This window comes from Acromyrmex echinatior, chromosome 15 (genome assembly GCF_024713525.1).
Source record: "Acromyrmex echinatior isolate Ae372 chromosome 15, ASM2471352v2, whole genome shotgun sequence".
NCBI lineage: Eukaryota > Metazoa > Arthropoda > Insecta > Hymenoptera > Formicidae > Acromyrmex > Acromyrmex echinatior.
This window is the reverse complement of record NC_141866.1, coordinates 2,525,296-2,547,065: the sequence shown is the minus strand read 5'-3', so window position 1 is coordinate 2,547,065 and position 21,770 is coordinate 2,525,296. Positions and strand designations below refer to the sequence as shown.

The 21,770-nt window shown below is 37.9% G+C and overlaps 2 protein-coding genes across 2 annotated transcripts in view; both read left to right on the top strand.

Moving 5' to 3' along the window:
- Window positions 1–21,770, top strand: part of LOC147907199 (uncharacterized) — a 76,227-nt gene that overhangs the window by 35,307 nt on the left and 19,150 nt on the right. The window lies entirely within an intron of this gene.
- Shrm (shroom) overlaps window positions 5,916–21,770 on the top strand; it is a 122,694-nt gene continuing 106,839 nt past the window's right edge. The window contains exon 1 of the mRNA XM_087413716.1: window positions 5,916–6,577. The gene's annotated coding sequence lies outside the window, so the exon portion shown is untranslated. The remainder of the gene's footprint in view (window positions 6,578–21,770) is intronic.

The window sequence follows — 21,770 nt, the reverse complement described above, 5'->3', positions numbered from 1 at the left end:
GATACTAATATTTCAGCTTCAGTTGGAGATTGCGTTTCAAATTCGATGATGTACAATTTATTTAATTAATTAAAAAAGGCTTCTTTCAAATATTAAGCATCAAGATCCAGTCTCGACAATGATCTTTACTCATTTCATTTATTCATGTAGCAATTTGTTGTAACTTATTGCATAGTTATTCCTTCCAATTAATTTTTTCCATATTACTATTTTGAAATGGCGAAGAAAAATCCATGAGACTTTGATCACAATACAAATTCTATATGGAAAGAACAATTTTGTGAAAATATTTAAAAATTAGAACATTTGTTAAACTATCAAAATAATTGCAGGAAACTCAAGCATGATAAGCTACAAAAAAATTTTGAGATTCTAATAATCGGTTTGAGCGTCCTATGTAATTATTTATAATCAACAAAATTTATTTTTAGACTTGTATTCAGCTAAATTTTTAAATTTTTAGGTATTTCAACAAAATTATTCTTTTCTTGTGTAATATTTCTAATTCACACGTAAAGGTTTTGTTTGCTGTAAATTATTTGTTCTGTGTAAATGTTATTCCGAATTATGAATTTGAAATAATATTTAGTAAATATTTTTTATTTACGTATTTACCGAGATAAATTACAAGGATTTATCCTTTAAAATCAACTATTGCCAAAAAGTTTTATTGTCTTGAATGTACGACTTTTTTTTACGTTTTCATTCAATTCTATCTTTCTATTATTACTCATTTCCGGCTGTTTCTGTGTAGTCATTTTTCAGGTTTTTTTAAATTGCTCTTTCAAAAATGTGCAAAGCACAAAGTGAATACGGAACTTCCAAGGAACTTGTAACAAATAGCTAATGACTTCTATTATAACACTAAATAGTTTAAAGTCTTTTTAGAAATCTTTCTTTTTAAACGTCGACAAAGAATTATGCCTTGCTCTTTATAGACCCGACAGGTCTGGAGATTCTTAATGATTATTATATTAAGGCAATCTATTCATTTCTCTCAAATTTCATGATTTCTCGCACTGGTTCCGAGGTGTAGGTCTCTAATCGCATAAACGACTTGAGTCTTTCGTAATTCTTATTACAGGCTTAGATGAGTTAGTGGAATGGCGTTAGATTAACAAACGCGTTTCATTGTCAGCGTGTGGGTAGTTCCATTCATTCATCCACCCACCGAAGCACGGAGTAATTTAAGATATTGTAAAGGTTATCCGTACATTCACATACGGGCATGCGCGATCCCAGAATCACGAGTAATCGATCGAAAAAGGATGTTCATTAATTTTATGTAGGCGTAGAATTGACTTCAGCGACAAGATAAAATCGAGCGAGGGTGTATCTCCCGCTGTTTGCATCGAAAGGGCGAGGCAACGATCAGGTGAGGCTCCCTCGCATGATTTGGAGCCAATTAGGGCAGGCGTTGAAGCCATTAATTCTTTTTAGTAATTTGTCCATACCCGGAATTGATTTAAGACCGACACGTGGATCGAAGGTAAGACGAATGGCTCTGTGTAGGCCACAAGAAGAGGTGACGTGTCAATTAAGCTACCCTACAATTCACCAGAAAATTATGTACAGAGGCCACTATATACATGTGGTACGATAAATCACCGGCCGGTTTCTCAAATGATTTTCGATTTGATGATTATGCATGTCGATAATCTATCGTGGTGTTGCTCGGCCATCGAGTGAATATGCAATCGCTCGATGGTCGTTTAATCGCGTTTGCTTAAACCTGTTGCCAGATATTTTACAAAATTTTTAAGTTGTTTTGATGTTATACATATTTTATTCGTATACTTATGTCATATCTGCAAGGCTAATAAGAAGACGGCTATTTTTATTTAAATTTGCATGTTTGAATATTTCTAAAGAAGTCTCATCCGATGTTTGTCGTTTCTTTCTTTGTAGACCTGTATCCTTTACAGTTCCTTTGTTAGGTAGAAAATTCACACAATATAATCGTACGAGTTTTTACCTGCGCGTTCGGGAACATATATCTCCAGAAAATCTCTGTTCTTTATCGAAAAGAATTCCTGCGTCTCCTTTTTTATCTTTTTTTAGTTTATTTTCTAGATGGTATCTTTTCCTGTTTTCCTTTTCTATTTTAAACTATCTATCCAAGTATTCTTTACTTTCCTCTCTTTCCTCTTTCCGTTTACTTTTTTATGATATTAATTGTTATTAGTATATTTTGTACAGAATTTTTTCTGTACTTTTATATCTAATCTTAAAAAATATATATGTCTTAAATTATCAAAGATACTTATTATATATTTTTGCGCTAATGACGCATGAAAGTCAGTGTTTTTTTTTGCAAAACAATTTTAACGAATTTTCGTCAAGATTTCTGTTTCTTTTAAATTTAATTCGCATCCACAGCAATATCTTGCGGACATTATGAGAAAATTTTTTTCATTTCTTTTCTCTATTTCATTTATTTTATCAAAACGTCAAGTGTCAAAGTTCAACACTTTAAGGTAATAAACAACAACACCTCGATCGATATCACGTAAACCGAGTGGCTGGTCCAAAGCGAAACCATGCAAACAAAGAGAAATCTCCTGACGAATTATGCAGATCGGTTGCATTTGCATTTGCTTAGCATACACCCCGGTTGTTACACGGCCCTACTTGGACTTTCTCATGTGGTTACCATAAAAAAAATTAAAGGTATCTAAACCCATGAATCCCGCAGTTGATCTCTCACACGGCCTCGCCTTTTCCTAAAATCGATCTATCGATCTCACGGCGCTTTACTCTTTCCAAATTGGATCAATTGAACTTTTCTGCATTAATGCTGATTTCTCAACAATGCAATGCATTCATGTAAATACAAGACTTGAATGATCGACATTTAATGATTGATTCAGAACCTTCAATTCAATTCGTGCGTGCAAATAATGAAAAATTTAAAACTACAGTGAAACCATAACGATCTAAGATTTATACAATTTTAACTTTTTAATTAATTTGTGTTTTGTCTAAATTACACAACAAAAACTAAATTGCAGTAAATTATAATCGAAATAAAGCTCTTTAAGAAATACGGTTTGCTGTGTAGAGACACAAGAATCGACAGGTGCTACTGGCTGATGCGAAGCATCCTGTCCACCTCCTCTATCGCTCACGAATTTTGTAAAAGGTCGAGCGTAACGCGGCAATTACGCGAACGCGGAACCCTTCCGTAAAAGGGAAAACGCACGTTAAGGAATCGTGTTCATTCTCAAGGTCGACCGGTATCCTACTGGCTCCTGCCGCGGCCTGCATAACGCGTTTCTATTACGCGGTCAATTGCAGCGATTGTTGCGTGTCTCTCGCAATCAGTGGCTTTCGGTCTACACGTGCTCCATATCGCGCCGCATTTGTCCTCCATCTCTTTTCCTATCCTATCTGCACTTTTGAAGAGCTCTCAACCCGTTTATTTCAAGTTAAAAATATTCGCTGCACATTACATATTCTAAATAATCGCGACAAATTGCTCTTCTATGTTTTGCTTTCGATTTCTTTTGACGTCGATAGCAGAAATCTCCATATCGGCATCGCTATTGTTTCAATCACGGCAAAACTCAATTTCCCGTTTCGTTCGAGGGGCGGAACTAATGTCTCGAAAAACTCCGTTGATACCGCGCTCACGAATAAGGTCGGACGATCTGCTCTTCCTTAAACCAGTTATCACGGCACAACGGTTTCTTTCGGGGCTGATTGCGTTCACGAAAATGGCGTAATCATCGTGATTAACGAGGAAACCATGTCGTCGTCCTCGTCGTTCTCTTTCGTCGCTGAGCCTCTAATTGGAACACGTCGGCGTTCAAGAGACGTGAGCCACGTATCGGAGAACTTGCGGCGAGGTAACACATTTGGGTCGATACACGAAACCTCCGTATGAATGCTTGCATGCTTATATGCAAATAAATATACGGATACGTCATGTTTTATATACACAATATATCGACACTCGACGCACGTAAGGGTAGTTATCACAGTCTTACCGCAAAACAATGACGTTTCAGCAATGCGTTTTCACTCGAACGTGCTCGCTGTTGCGGGCAGTGTTATCAAACATTGTAGGGAATGCTTTAATTGTATACCTTTAATTGAATCGACCTCACCTCTCCGGGTCAACAGCATCGAAGGACTCGACGTCCTTGGCCACAACCGGCAGATGGTTGGTAAGACGTTGGTCGGTGCAATCCGGCTCATGGTGCACACCAATGCTGGTATGTGCATTCGTGCTCGTACGATCTAACTTACGAGGCAACATCTCGTTTCTTTCGAACTGGCCGCGAACAAGAGCAAGAAGATACCGGGCACCTTGAGTACCTCGACGACCGAGAATTTCCTCGGGGATATTGTCGCGACTTCTCGCGCCACGAGAACGTTCGTATAGGAACGCCTACTCGTCGCTTTTCTTCTTCCTTTTCTTTTCCCTTTTTCTCCGGCAATTTTCATTTTCGATATTACATCCCGTCTGCGAAGATCGGGTTACATTAACTGGTACTTTATGCGCCCCGCGAAAATTATTCTCGATCCACGACTGTAAATAATGCAATTGTGATCACGACTCTCGTGGACCGTTGCGCAAGATGCTGCGTACATATTATACGGATGCTTATCTCGCACGGCAATGCATTTCATCGTTACGCATAAATGTGAAATTATGTAAGTAACTGTGTAAGCGTGTAATAAGTGTAAACCAATACAATATTTTAGACTTTACGAGACGATACCTGCGTGGGTGTCGCGCGTTGTGAGAAACTCGGAGTAATTTTTATGAAAAGGAACGCGCGTGTTCGGCGTTGTGTGGTAATAGATAAGCGTCCATAAATTTCTACCAAAACGATAATCTGTTATCGTTAAGCGTAATATGTAACTTTACTCCTAAGTAGTATGTCGTTTGAATAAAAATTTTCCCGACAATTACAATAAGAAGTTACGATGAAGTGCAAAAAAATGTATTCACAAGTATTTCATAACTATCTCATTGCTTTTTGAGTTAAAATTGACAAAGATTTTTTCTAGTCGCGTGAATTAAAACAATTTTTTTATATTTTCTAAATTCTTTGGAATGAAAATTGAGTCAGTCTTGAAAAATGTGGCTCAGTTTTCAATTTTTAAAAATGAATTTTTACATTTTAGAATGAGATGATTCATCAAAATTTTAGAGAATAGTAATCCTGAATTTGTGACTTTAAGACAGTTACTTATATGTTTACTCTGTTTTAACGTTACTTATCTAGGAAAATGTTTTATCTATATGATCGTATGATGCAATAATATTGCAATTTTGACATAGATTAATTAAAGATTATTAAATAATTCTAGAGAGGCAGCTTGTGGCTATTAAATAATGTATCTTGGCATCTAGTAAGCATTGTGAATCATTTACGACGTCGCTTTTATCACTTTCTGATTTGAATTTTGTTGTGATTGATATAAGCTATTAATACAAGCTTTATATTAATTCCACGAAAGAAAGATAATCTTCCTTCTGGCAACAGATTAAAATTCATATGTTTGTTTTGCAACTTCCATGTATGTGAATGTAAAAATTATTCTTTTTCATATTATGCTTATAATTTTGTAGCAAATCTTGATTTATTCAAATTAATTCTCATCCCACGCACATAATTTTTTACATCAAAAGAGTGTCTTTAATTAAATTTTAACGCAAGAATTCGATGCGCTATGTAGATCTGTTAATTAATTTCCTAATTGCTGATTTGTAAACCTAAGAAAGGAATCCAAGAGTGATGCTCGATTAAGGTTCGATTCGAATCGGCGCGAATTTAGCGCGCCGCGTATCGCAAAGTACCGGCGGGATAACATGGCCGAGAAGCAAACGGAGAAGAAGGATAATAGACATAGATTATAGCAGTCTTAAGGGCTTCTACGGTGCGGAGAAACGAAGAGCGGGTAGTGCGGTCGTTTGCCTTGGATTGCCTTCGAACCGGCGGAGAGCACCCGATCCCGATTCCGATCCCGGCTGGTTTCCGCCATGCATTCCATCCAGTCCAGAATCGGCCGCGCTCGGTCTTGTACGTGAATCTTCGGCCATTGTCGGCTTCCATCGGTCACCCCGCGCGGCACCATGGTCGGCTAACATCGGCAACAGTCGTGCAACGGCGCTCGCGCGGAATGGATCGCGGGCCGTCTCTTTCTATTACGAACGCGCCGATGGAATGACGGTATCTCCGTCAACGTCGTCGCGAGACGTTAGAGATACTCGATACGTGGACTAATAATTCATCAATCGACGACATTGCGTGGTGAATCATTGTTTCCGGAATTCGAGAACGGAAGGAAATAGAGAAAGAGAAGGGAATATCGAAGAGGAAACCATCTTTTCTCGCGCGTGCTTCCGAGAACAGCGTTCCGGCGGTGTGACGTGGTGTTAATGTACAGTGGGTGTGCTGATTTCATCGTTCCTCCCGCGCTTCGACTCGTTTCGTCGTCATCCTTTTTGGATCTTAAGGACTTCGTGATCTACCTGGAGCACGGATCTCTCTCTACGATAATAAGCGGCATAGCAACGACGATCGAGCAGAGCGGAGCTGCAGCCGTCTTCGTGCATCAACAGGTGGGGATCAGCTACAATATCAGCTTCTATGTTTCTCCACTTCTCTCGTCGACACCTGCACACTTCGCGCCAGGTGGCGGCGAAGGCCCAGCCGTCTTTAGTTCGTAAGGTTTCTAGGCGACACCTTAAGAAAACCTGCTGCTCGTAAGCGCATTCGCACCTGTCCATTCCTATGGGCTCTCATGTTTTTCTTGAAAATGCGTTAATCTGATACCACGTGCTTAGCGGAGACACGGTCATTGCATAACGGATACTTACGCGCGATTTAACCTCGTCTGTTCCGTGTTTCATGCTTCAATTCCTTAAACCAATTCTCTATTCGCGATTCCAGCGCGCAATGAGAGTTGTGTATAAATCTCTTGACTGTGTTGGCTATCGTACACATGTTTGATTTAATTTCAGCGTAAAGAAATGTTATCACGATTGTTCGCAAGTTTAATATTATACGAGCATCGACGAGTTTTAATGCCAACGATTAAAATCCGGTACGCTCGACGTGTGTCCTGAAACCTTGCTGAACGCGCGTAACGGTCTCGGTTTTCGGTTCTTCTCTTTTCGCAAGAATAAAAGGTGGCGTAAATTTTAAGAAATCGTTCTTCTACCTGAGGATTCCTGAAATTCTGGGATCCCTGCCGGGTCTCTTGCCTTATGCTTTCTTGTTCTTCACTATATCCATTCTCGAAAATCGTCTGCATATATTGTGTTCGAATCTCGAAACAAGAAAACAATATATAACGCTCACATTCCCGTGTGGAAGATATATACGGTACCACGCGGATCGCCATTAATGGCGAACCTCGACATTCCTAGCATAGCGAAAAAAAAATCTGATTGCATTAATTAGAATTCTTGTTGAAAATGAACAAATCAAAATTTTCTGGTTGAATTTTAGTTGAAAACAACTAGAATTTTGATTAATTTTCAATCAGAAATTTTTTTCGTTGAAGAAATCTTCTTCAACGACCGATCGGTGTATTGAACCGATTTTCCGGTTGAGCCATTGTTTCGTTCATGGTCTTGGCGTACTTTCTTCCAAACGTGGCGATCGCCTCTTTGCTTCAGCCGAAGAAGACTGTTGCATTTGCACGTACAATCAACGAGTCACCACTTTGAGTAGGTTGTTGACTTCGTGAGTTTCCTCTCGAGTCATGTCGATTTTTTAATAATGAACTTGCCAGTGTTGTTTGCGCGCGCGCTGCAGCGCAGCGATGGCCTTGACACCAGGTCGATACCAAGGCTAGTGCCTTGACCTTTTCCACGGCGCATTCGTAGGTTGCTTCTTCAGCACGGCGAACGACGTGGATAAGCGTGATATCGACGCACCACGCCGCGCAGCCGCGTGAATCGGAGCGAGAGAGGATTTATTAAATTCTCCTCGAATATACAGGCGTGCGTTGTAACAGGATTGCGAGTGTTAATACAACGTGCGAATATAATTGTGTGAAAGTATAGTTGAAGCGGGTTGATCTTAGCGAATGTACGATCAGATAGGAAAGGTATTAGCTATTATGTGCTAATTCTCAAATTAAAATATGTGTTTAATTTGCAAAATAAAATTTAGGCTATAATTACTTGCATATTTTCATTGTGTGAATCAGAGAGAGAAATAGCTTAACGTATAATATTTATATTATTGACCGGGATTAGAAAATGTTAAAAATATAAAAAAAATACGTGAATGTAATTCTCTACAGTAATTATAATTTTAATAAAATATACTTATATCAGTCACAATAAGTTTTCATTGTCTTATATGATTCCAAAATTATTTTAAAATTTACGATATATACCTAATAATTTCGTTATTCAGGTTTGCGAATATCTATACTCTGTTGCGAATTGGAGCAAAAAAAAGTTAATTAAATTAATTTTTGAATAGTCGTACTGGCATCGGAGTCATGTTATGAATAATTTAAATTATGTGATCCAGTAAATGTGATCCGTACAATTAACTAAAGTGAGATATGTGTACATTGTTGAATATTATTAACTTTAGGTTTAGAATATTATTAACTTTAGCTTTAGAATATTATTAACTGTAAATTAAATTAAAAATATAAAACTTATTTATATTTTATAGGTAGAATTAGGAAATACTGTTTAGAAAGAATGATGAAACAAAATAAGTTTCTTCTACGTTTTTGTATCGATTATGCATAGCGAAATATGAGCCACCTGGAAAATAATTTTATGCAAAGATGGAAATGTCACATTCGATTATTAGCTAGTTATTCATGTTTACGTGACGGTTGGTAATTATAGAAGTGATTACATAATTGCCAATGAAAGTGTTTGTACGTCAATGTAATTCGGTTTCGATAAACATTTTTACCGGCAAAGCATGAAAAATCACTACAAACCCAATACCGGAAAGTAAAAAAGGTCACCGTTACTGCATTCTCCACAAGTATTCGTGTATAGAAGATTTCTTTCATGAATGGAAAGGTATTACTATAAAGAACCGAGTAACTACTTTTAAGAATCGAGAATTCTGCCGTATAGATAGCTTGACGTGTCAGACATTGATGTAGGTAGCTACCTGTAATAATTATGGCTGGTCCGACGCATACCAAACACACCCGAAGAGACCTCCAAACGTAACGCTTATTAAAATACCATCGTTAAACGCTTCGATCGCGGTCGTGATCCTTCGTGAAGGGGCTACAGTGAAAGTTGTTGCGTACGAGCTATCGTGCCCTTTGACCATGGACACATTACTATTACGTAATGGTATATTGGAACTATTAACCTTAGAACGATGAAGTAACGTGATTTTATGTATAATGCCGGGAAATTATGCTACAAAATAATTAACAGTAATATTGATCGAGTTCATATCAATTTCACATTAAATAGGAGCAATTAATTGATAAAATTATCTTATTACATTATTTAAATTAAATTTTAATTACTTTATTTCCCATGAGATAATTTTAGAAGTAGGAAAAAATATCAGTCTATTTGTTGGTGTTGAGCTATAAGCTGATTAGCTTTATTATAAGACTTGACTTTTCTATTCTCAAAGAAAAGACTAGAGATTTAGGAAACTAGAGATAAAATTTATGAACTTTGAAAATCTTATACCTGCTTAGCCAGCTTAGCTAAATCTAGTTTATTTTCTTTAAGAGAAAAAGGTTTTCCGTTTACACATTTCTTACGAAAAATCTGTCTCTAAAGGATTTCTTTACGATGACTGATTTCTGTTTCTATAGTTACCGTCAAAGAATTGTATTTTGTAGTCGACGGGGTTTCTGACAGCAAACATTTCCTAAAATTAAAAAATTCCCATGTCGTGTGAAATGGTGGAAGGCTAAAGCAGAGAAAGGGAATGTACGAAATGAACGTAGGTGAAACGCCCGAAATTGCCTTGAAATCGCGCGCAAATTGCAGAAGAACGAGGGAGGTTCCTTAAATTATGTGAACCTGCTGTGCTCATTCGTGTTTAACGAATGTAGACTTCCAACTCTCTTAGTTGCATTTCTTCGATTATTAGATAGAAGATCCACTCGGACTGGAACACGTTCCGATTTCTTCGTGAAGATCAGTAGTCGCCTTTCCAGGTCGTCCATACGGAATAACGTGATTTATCCTGATGATTATACAGAGTCTATCTCAGCTGAAAAGATCATTACTTTGAAAAATAACTACCAATTGTGAATAGATCAGTTCATTAATGGCTTTAGTTATATACATTTTCTAAGCTTGATAATGAGAAAAATATTATTTCAACAATTTTTCTAATTATTTTTTAATTGAAGAGAGATGTATGGAAATTTTATTTGGTATGTCGCATATCTCTTGACTACCCCAGACATAATGCATTGATAAGGCAATCGATATCGTTCATTCGCCGTATTATTCCGGGAAGGATAAGAGCAAAAAGCAGCACATTAAATCGATTCTGTTGGCATTATACATTCGAGAATACCGAATGACTCCGACTAAATAACTGTCTAGGTCGTTTATCTCGGAGCATCTTGAATATTTTCCCCATCACATCTCTGTTCGGCCTACCGTTTCGTGCGTACTGTAGTAATATGCCGATGGACATTGTAACCGGATATCCTTCGTATCGAGAAAGAGAAAGAATAGAATGAAGGAATAATAGGTGGAATGGTAGTCGGGGATAATCTATTTTGCATTAATATTCCTGTTGGCAGGCAATAGCCATTGAAATTGCGAGCTTCCAGAGCGGGCATAATCGACGATTGGCCCATAATCTTGGGAATCAACACGAAGGGAGGTTAAATGGTGAATGAGCATGGAGTTCAAGAAGCGGAAGAGCCAAAGAGGGAAGGACGATCGAAGAGCATATTGCCGCGGGATGTCGGCCGCGTGTGCCTCTAAACATTGTAAATCGTGAAAATCGGACGCATGTAAATCCTTGAAGTACCTCGCGGCGGTAATGAGTGATCGGGGTAAATGTTGGAAAGGCGTTATTACCGGATCGCAATTGCTATTTCAGGAGTAAAGCCATTCTTTCGTATGATGATCAAACAGATCGGAATCCGCGGTGTATTTATTACATGCACGGAAGTATGTCTTCTAATTTTTTCTCCTTTTTTTTTATAAACTGCACAATTCTGAAGCACATCTCTGTAGCTCCGGATCAATAGCAGTCGTCTACGACCGACGAATTATTTGATGTCTCGATCATTAATCCGACTAATTATCTGTTTTGAAATATGAACACGCGATATCTGCCGTTCTAATTCATATTTTACTGTACAACGTCGGATAAGAGAGAGTTGCTGAATGAAACTTTCGTTTGTAGGACCTGTCCTGCGTAATTTTGTTCTGAGTAATTTTCTGTAAAAAACTACTGGAAACGAACATTTTTCATTGTATGACACGCTGATGTTAATATCTCTTCAGGTTAATCCCAGTGTTCTTGTTGTAGCTTTCTTTTTTCTATAGAATTCTCAGGTTTCTCATAATTATTTGTAATCGTCCGGAAAGCGCAGTATGACACTAAGATACATAAAATTCATTTCATGAGATAAGAAGCGCGCGCTGAGATATCTATTTCTGCGTTGCAAATTACTACTCTGCTTTTATTACTAGTCGTCGAAATGGATGTTGCATAACAGGACCATATTTGTCATGTGAAAGTGAACGATTGTCATGTCGATGGTCCGCGGCGCAGGACCAGTTTAAACTGTGCATGCTTCGCAATGCACTAATAATAAGGAACGCTCGATCACGACCCGAGATTTTATGAACTCGCGCGTGTGGCCTTTCGCATCGTGAACGACCACGATGCGTGCCACGGCACTCAAATCATTTGTGACAATGAGCGATTCTGCAAATGTCGATGACACGCCATGGAGAACAGAGCAGTCATTACGGTCGGTACACTCGCGAACCGTGAACGATCGCTGGAAAATTATCGTTCCGGGCGCGAGCGGCCACGCTCTTGTCGTGCAGCGTTTCCGATTGCAACATAAGTTCTAGTTTTCAAACGAGAGGCCATTCGTGCGATAGAAGATGACATTTGACATTCTGTCTATTTAAACGGACAAGTGATGATTAACAAAAATGTTGTAAGATGACATGAAATTTCTCACTTGTATCATATTTAAATATTCTTAAATGATAATAAGAGCATTATTTTTTACTTTCATTTTGAATTATATATTCGAATAAGTATTTTTAATTAAAAGGATATTAAAAAAATATGTGACTTAGATCATTGTAAATTATTTGTTTCTGCAGACTCTATTGAAACTAATCAACAATGATGTTAAAGAAATGTTAATTTAATTGTGAGACGGAATTTGTCTCTTTTTTTTTTATATTTTAAATGTTTTACATTTTAAGTTCGTTTTTGTGGATTAATTGCAACTGATAGAAGTGCAAAATAAATTGCTTGTATGTATAATACAAATTGAAATGTTGTATTTAGTAAAAGCAAACACGTTTGAAGCATCTATCGTTCCGGTTGAGATTTTAAATATCATGTTACTCATAAATCGTTACTCATATATCGCAGAAATTGTTGACCTAAAAAACTAGTCAGCCTTTATTATAATATATGTAGTTTGTATTACGCGCGTTATACCACAAAAAACGGATGTAGAATTTTTTCAACATTATTTTTGTATGCCGAACATCATTCATATGCATTATTTTATCGACATAATTTCCATACGATAGATCGGATTAATAATAACGTTTGATAATCGCACGCGCGTTCACTGTATTTAACGTTGAGTCCGGTTCCTTTTTTTTCGTTTCTCGGTCCAGCAAACTCGGCTGGTGTCATTGCAGAAAATCAAACTATCAGTTGTGGTGATCTTGTAAAAAGCCAATAGTCCTTGATTGAAATAAGGCCATGTATTACCAGTTAGAGTGTTTATTTACATTTACATTATTTGACCATTATTTGATCTGCATTATGTTCATTTCGTCGATTAGTTCGATTCCAAAAAAATTTACGTAAAAGATACTTGTGCTTGATGCTATCTTGAGACGCAAATTCAACAGTCCTATCAGAGCACGTGATTTAATGCTCTCGTGTAATTTATTTACAATCGTCTCTTATCCCGACATCGTTGCTCGTTGTTTCTATAATTATTTAAATTTCTTTTATGTTTCTTCGAAGAGACCAAATTAATAACGTATCCCCCGAAGAGCAACTGCAAATGTATAACCTTCTATTAATTAATCTCGTCGTATTGCCCATTGCGTAACGAAGTTCCGTACTCTCTTCTTAAGATAACGGTTTCTTAGGATGATAAAGCACTATTTATTCACAGCAGAGTCACGTAGTCGCTTTGACAGTTAAGACAAGCACGCTTTTAATCAACACAATAACCCTGTGCGCACTAATTAATTGAGAATCCATAGTCATACATCTCCGACAAACATAACAAAGCAATGTAGCCAAGCGTTTTTCGTCTTTCTTGAATTTCTCCAATGTATCTTGAAACTATCTCTCTCGCTTTCTTAGACTATTCAACGTGTAATCCTTTTACCTTATTTCTTCCTCATTAGGAGATCTCGATCATTTCATCATTGATCGATGATGCGTGGAGACCGTTACACTGATTTCAGTATTCAATTCAACTATAGTCTCATTATTATCCTAATTAGTAATTGACGAAGCATACGATTCGTAGATGCGCTCGATTATAGATTATAATGTTGTTAAATTTCAAGAGTTAGCTTTCGTATGAAATTCTAGAAGAACGATAATAATCGAACAGCTGTTTTTGCATCGATTCATTCGGATATCTTGCGACCATTCGTTCCACATTTTGCTCTCCGTTTCAATCGTTAGCGATGTTTCTGAACGCCGTTAGTCGAATACTAATTACGGGGATCGACAAGAAACGTATTCGTTTCGTAGAATGCAAAGTTTTTGTTTGCATACTTACGATTGTTGATGCATTATCGTAAGATACGGCATTTATCTACGCTAGTTTACCGATCTTATCGCCATGAATGATAGCACCAATAAAATGGCAGAATCGACCCGTATCCAAACGACAAAGTTTCCCGAGTGTTTTCCGAGGAATTGCGCAAAACTGCGCAAAACTGCGCCACAAACGGTTCCTTGAATGTCAGGTTAAACATCGCGCGACCGGAGCTTGATACGCTTAGTACAATAGGATGGGAAAACTACTTGGAGAACGACGTACTATATTCAGCTGCTTTATTACCGGGACTCATTATGCCACGATGTACCGTAAAGACATTAGGCTACATCGTTACAATACGTCCGCTACAATAATCCATTAGAATTCGTTATATAAACGGATACAATTTTTCCTTTTTGGGGAGCGTTTGTTTGCGCTGGATCTCGTCTGCATTGTGATTTTAATGAAAGAAAGCACTCTCGCGAAGGGTCGCGTTCTCCAATTCACGCCAGAAGTGACGAAACACCCATGAGAAATATTTTTACGTGCTGCATCCTAACGCCCGCTTGGAGCAGGTATTGTTGCATCGCCACGAAGTATTCGACTGTTGATTTAGGATCGAGAGCAGCGTAAATAAATGTCAGCCGCGGAACGGAGTGCGACTGGGACGATACACGATGTTCCTTCGTGATTTCGATCTCAATGTCAAACATTGTTGGCCGGTTATTACTGCACAAATGTACGTGCTCCCACATAATACGATTTACGATTATGATAATTCGCGACGTTTATGACGTTCAAAAATCGCTACGGTTCTTGTTAACTGCCTTCGCATTTTGAGGGTAAGATCGTAAAAAGGCAACTGTTAAAACCAGTTGAAATCGAATGTCGCTCGTAAAGGAGGAATAACTTTGTGTTATACGAATTGATATCAATGTAAATTTAAGTAGTTTATACATAAAAGTATGTTCTCTGCAACTTTCTTTTTACTTTGGTCATTATTAATTCCGTGCTTCGAACGCTTCGTTATATCTATAACTCATCTCTCTGGAGAGAAATTATATAATTTATTATAATGTATATATGCATTTAAAAGTGCTATTCTCTAAGATGTTTTATAGAAATTCATAATGCTGATGAAAGTCCAGAGAATCCAACTTTCATCTTAATGAAACCGCTAATAGTCTACGTGGCTAGTTTAAAAAAAGCATTAACACTCTGTTAATGCCACTCATCTGCAGGGTATATTATTCAACTAATATCAACGGTGTACAACGGTACTTCCTCGCAGGATAATGTACGCGGTAGCATCCGTCAAGTGTACTCGTCCTTACCTGACATAACCGGGTCGAGGCGTCCCGTAAAAAATGCTTTAAGTATAAAGACTTAAACCGTACGCTTCCACGTATAATCGAGAGCTGATTTCACGGTATTGCATCTAACACGATTCCGTCGACGTTCCTACTCACGCTCTCGTTTTTTCATATCTGAATACGAAACCGCGGCGAAGCCCGATCGAGTTATGCACCACGGATATACGCCTCTCGCTGATATCCGACGTGGAACGCTTTATCCGACGTCGCACCGCTCGATCGTCGCGCTTTTGAGTTGAGACACGATATAACTGCATTCCATCGCATATATGCGGCGACGTGAGAGACGCGGACAGATGGACGAACGGAGACGCGGTTTTATTTTACGCCGTCGTAAACGGGAAAAATCATATCGACGTCGAGAATACGACGAGCAAGAATGTCGGAGATCGTCTCGAAGTATACGACACTTCGTTTTTTTCATATCGCACCTCTGCATGCACTTTGCGTTCTTCGATAACTTTTTGCAGACTTGCACTCACTGGTAACCGGTATTCCTGGCGAGATGGAACACCCCGGCGGTCTCGATTTCTAAGGAAACGAAAGCGTTTCATAACTTTTCTGTTTAATTTTGCGGAATATTTAATGTATAATTTAAAAAATCCGAAACGTTTGATTCCAAAAATGTGAAAGATATTAATTTACACAGATATCAATATTGTGAGTGTGTGTAATAAAAATTAATCATATTAATTAATACTTTAACAAATCTCGCATTTACATTCTGTTCAGAAGAATTTGTTACTTATTTTTTATTTAAAACAAAACAGTAGCTTTTAGAATTTCTAAAAGCATACCTGTATAGTGTAACAAAGATATTAAAATATATTTATGTGTTTATTATTATAACGTTGTGTAATCGGAGCTATTCTATCAAAATAGTCTAGGACTTTAAGACGTGTTTTATGTTACGTCGAGAATTACTGTGGTAGAATTCAGCTATCTCGCACAAACTTGTTTTAATGCTGCATGCTATCGTGACAGTGCAATGTACGAGCTCGTTGAACTGCGCTGTAATTTAATTAGCATCCCTTAGCGAGTTTGTCATTGTCGGCTAAGCACGTATGAATCATCTCGACGCCTATCAACAAGCGTATTTCTGTACTTTCATGTAAAGACACTATTTTATTCAAGACAAAGACTAAACTATCATCTCTAAACGTCTTATTTAAAAAAAATAAAATAATTTTGTTCTATATTCTATAATTTTGAAGTTAAACGAAATGTGTTATAGATTTTTTAATGCAAACCTCAATTAATTTTAAAATAGATTTTCTGTTTTTTTCGATAGTCTGTTTTTTTTATATTACAAGATGTTATTTAATTTAACATCGTTTATCGTCGCTACGCCATTAATTTGCTCCGCGATACATTTCACAGTCTGTCCAAAGTTTCCAATATAATTGATGTAATACAATCGTAAGTAGATAGTTAAAGCCGTCAGGCTGTCTCTCGTATGGAAGGGTACGGTTCGATTGGTGAACGGCAAAATCGAGCCGACATGTTGTTAGCGCACTTAAAACCATTTAGCACTGTCATAGTTCCACAGATACAATTCGCGTGCATTATATTTACGCCTCCACGACGCTCGTAAACTTTCTTTGGATACACACGGCTTACCTTCGTCACCGACACCATCGATGTGCGTACGCGTGAACGCACTCGGCGTATCGGTGTTGACATTTGGAATGCTAATGTCGATTAGCGGAATATCGATATTGTCGCGGTGCGTGGTGCACGAAAATACACGAGGTACTTTCTTGGCTATATAAGAGTGTATAAAAAGTGATATAAAAAGAGAAAAGAGAAGAATCGTAGAAAAGGGCTCTGCGCCAACACCAAGTCTCGTTCCCTGTGTTGTTATTTGCAAATAATGCTGCCTTGAAACACGTCGCTGCTTTCTGCGATCTGAGCATTATGTGCGGCGACGTGGGGGTTTATTCCGCTCATTACAAGATCTCCTCAAGCGTATACCATGAGGGAAATATGGTCGGAGAACCGCGAATTACGAAGAATTTGTGTACTAAAGATCGTTTGTAGTCAAACGCATGGCATGAGTGCGCGGCGTACGCCGGATTCCGTTTCACCTCCATCGTGTAATAAATTCGTATGAGGGGCGTAATTATTGTGTTCCTCGAGTGTCCATTTATTCATTTAATTAGCTGGTTGGGAGAAGAGAAAAGAAAAGATGTGTAACAAAGCACCGATGTGAGTTACATTGTAATTGGCGTTTCGGAGCAGGTTGAAAACGTGACTTACGTGGCTTACGCAGGACGAGCTTTGTACGCGTATATAAGTAAAGGTCTTGTGAAAGGATATTAATATTGTACAGCACCTACGCGCTACGTGACCGAATGAGATCTACGTTTTGCCACCTCCAGGTGTCATAACAGTTCAGATCCTTGACGGCGAGCGAACTCCAGAATTAATTTGTAACCAGAAGACGTAGGCACAGCTGATATACCTGAGGACTTAGTTGTTGAACGATATCACGTATATAATGCGACGTAATTTCAGGTCCACTTTGTCTTTACACCAGTAATCTTTTACATTGCGAAAGGCGCACGATTCGAGCTGCAGATTTTCGGCACACGACAATACCATGGGTAATTTTATTAGAAACCGCGACGGAAGTGAAAGTAAAACACAATGCGCATCATGCCTCACGAAGATGGTAGTCGGTCTAACGCGCAACACTAATTACAAACTCATAATGATATGTTTCCCGACGGTTTGACATTCTCTTGCTTTTCTATGCATCAACATTTCTTCTACCGTATTGTCGAATGCAATTTCGTAATGTTATCGATTTTAAAAGACGTTCGCAACATATTTTTACATACCATGTATCGACAGATGTTAATCTGAATATTTTTATACGTGGAATATGCTAAAATCATCACATGCATATCCACAAAGGAGGAGATGAGGTAAACATCCTCAGGCAAAGATATCGTAAAGTCGAGGGAACACAGCTGGCCGTAGACAGTTATTACGGATCATTCGGTTCCCAAGGAAGATTCGTTTTCTTGCAGAAGAAGAGAGCGTAAGCTAACAAACTCCGTATCTCCGGAAACGATTTTTACAGCTGATTTTGCCTCTTTTCGACGGAGATTGAATGGCCAACCTTGAGCTCGGAGACGGAAAACTCCTTTTGTGCCGCGATCATCGCGACGGTTGATTGGCCGACCCCCCAACCGACTCGGTGACCATGACGATCTGAGAAAACGCTATAATAATATACCTTAACCGATAGGTTCTTTCTCGATTTTCTCACTTTGATCTTGATGGCTCTTGTCGCGTCGGCTGGCCTTACCTTGTCCCTTGGTGGGCTTTCAAAGAACCCGTTAATAGCAGCATGCTACGAAATACAGTAACAACAGTGATAATAATGTTGATGTACGTTTATCGTATTCAACCCAAGCATTATTTAGTCCATCAAAGTTGCATACGTACATATGTATTGCATACATAAAAGTCTCTCTCGAGGTTCCTTCTACCAACAAGATTTTGTTTCCACCGTCTGATTATATCTTGATATTAACATGAAAATTATATAGTTACTATTATGTAAAAGAATTTATGCCTGTCAATTGATTATACGACTATTAAATGTTAACTATAATAATTGAAAATTATATGGAGAATATTCAAGAAATATGAAAAAGTGTAATTCAAAAAATATAAGAAGTATAATTCAAGAAATATAAATTTTTCTACATGTTAAAATAAAATGCGTATTTATCGCTAAATGTAAATCGTGTAAATCGTGATAAATTAATTTGAGTTGGAACAAAAAAATGATCGGTAGCCGCAAAACCATGAAACCATTCACGTGCGATATCTCTATAGGATGTTACGTCGTATTTTCCAGCTGATCAATGTTCTCGTTTCTACGGATGTTCGACGAAAGGATACATCTTGCTAAGCAGAAGCCGCAATTTATCTCGATACATAGCGAGAAAGAAGAGGACTCCGAGATGCTGGGTGCATTTACGACGAACTGCAAAAGCTCGCGTGTAATTCCACGTCTGCACGAATGCGGATAGATATATCCTACATTCACGCAACCGACTAACCCACCGGACAGTTCCGCGCTGTCGGTGTGCAGACTAGTGCACGAGCAAATACGCTGCCCTGTCGTTGTTACATACGATACTCTGGGCTCCGTAAAATGCGTTTGAATACTTTATTCGTACACGATGCGCAAATGTGCCCTTGACGGTAGTTTCGTGTTCGAAGAAATTTATTGAGATATGTGTAAGATATATATCCCCGAGTATACGTAATATACATATGTGCATGTGTAAACAGGAGTATTAATATGTAAACAGGGATAAACCTGTTTCCTTGGAAAAATCCAAAATGTCATCATCAAATGAGTGCCATCGCGGTCAGTTTAATGCAGGCCTGTGCAATTTGAGCTCCGGAGCCAAAACGCAAAGCCATTCAATGTGACGCAAAATAATTCAATGTGAGTCAAGTTTTAGGAACTTATAAAGTGTTGATAAGATTTACTCAGATGCGTATTGACACTTTACAGTCCCCGAAATCTTATCTACATTGAATTTTTTTGCGTCGATGGCTTTGCGTTTTGGTTCAAATTGGACAGGCCTGGTTTAACGCATATAACGATTCGTTACATATATCAAGATTACATACATCATGGTGTATCAGCGTCATCGAAAGTGACATTTGTCCGATGTTATCGCGCGATCATGGCCGCAGAGACGAAAATCATGCAATATCTTTCTATACAATATAAATATTTGCACAATTATAAACTTATGAATTAGCGTACCATGTACAAGAAATTTTATTTTTGAAATTTATATCTCGAGACATAAATACGAGACATAAATTATACGAAATTTTCGCAATGTACAGATTATGTAAACAATAAAATTTACAATATCGTTGAGAGATTAAGAAATTACATAAAATTATATAAATATATGATTGTGCAATGAAATTTCAAACAAGAGAATATATACTTGAAAGATGTGTCCTTGCTTCTTTTTTAAAATGAATTCCGTCGCATGTGATGCGCATGATGCATCATTTATGCTTGTTGTTCATCGAATATTAAACAAGGATAAATGATGCATTATGTACATCATGCGTGAAACGGAATGCACCTTTATAGTCTTTATTTTTGAATTAACAATGACCTCATTGTGATTACAGCTTTCATAAGTGCCGATTTATGCATAAATAAAGTATATATTCTATCATGCAAATTGCAATAAATTATGCACAACCTTGCACGTTGTTATTAAACGCAAGAAGCTTGCACAGAATTATTAATTACAAAAATCTGCGGCCTAAGATATAGCGCAATATAAAATGGTCCAGGAATGTTCATAAAGAACGAGTCTTTCATTCTGCTCTTATACCATGACTCATCGTGCTTCGTTATATCGTTTATCGCGTTGCGTTCGAGTATAGTCACGCGCTGATGTCATTTGAAGAGTCTATCTAGTCATTTCAAAACGCGTATTAATGTTGACTATTAATATTGACCAATTGTGGACGATTTTGTTCTCACAGGTACCCGTCACGAATTTATCCGTCAGGTAGAATCGTAAATAATCGAAAGTATATACGTGTTGACGATCCAATCGCAGTTGGTGGTGGCAAAAAAGAGTCGAGTGATTTCCAGAAGTCATCCGGTCCGAAGTATAAACTACTTCTCGCCTAAACTACTTCTCGTGGTCATCTCCAAGGTCCACTCCGATAATTCTGGGACGTCGACGCGGCCACGCTTGCCAAACTTGCGAATCTGGTTTTTCTTCCTGCGCGGCGCAGCGGGGCGCATTAGCATCCGTCAGCAATTATGCGAATTCTCGCGATGCGAGTGCCGCTTACCTCCGGGGTTGGATCGGACCGGTGCCGCGGTGATGTCAACGGCCCTCCGAGCACGTTCATAAAATTCGGCCGAGAAACGCCGATCGCGCGTCGATATCGTTCTCGATTCTCGACTCGGCTCCAAGTGTCCTTAAAGTACGGTTGCCGATGCGGTTCCGTCATTGCAAATATGTTGATATTTTTATCCGTTTACGAGGAGCGGCGAATATAAATATAAACGTATGCAAATCAATATCTTGTCAGAATTCTTTCTTCAGATTTTTATTATAATCCTCATGATTGTGATTTGAAAAATCTTATCTCAACAATTGTCATAGAAGTGTATTGATAAGATTGTGTTGATAAGAATATAATAATTAGGTCGATATTACTTATATATATGTAGAATATGAGGGTTCACTAATATATTTAGGAAGGGAGGAATTAAATATTATATATTTAAATATTATACTTTCATATATTAAAGGGAATTATTTAAAACTGCTGTATGAACATTGCTTCAATTTCAATTAAATTTTTATTATAAAAAATAATTCTTTGATAAAGATTATTATGTGATTTAGAATCCGACTCCTTTAGGAATATGCTAGC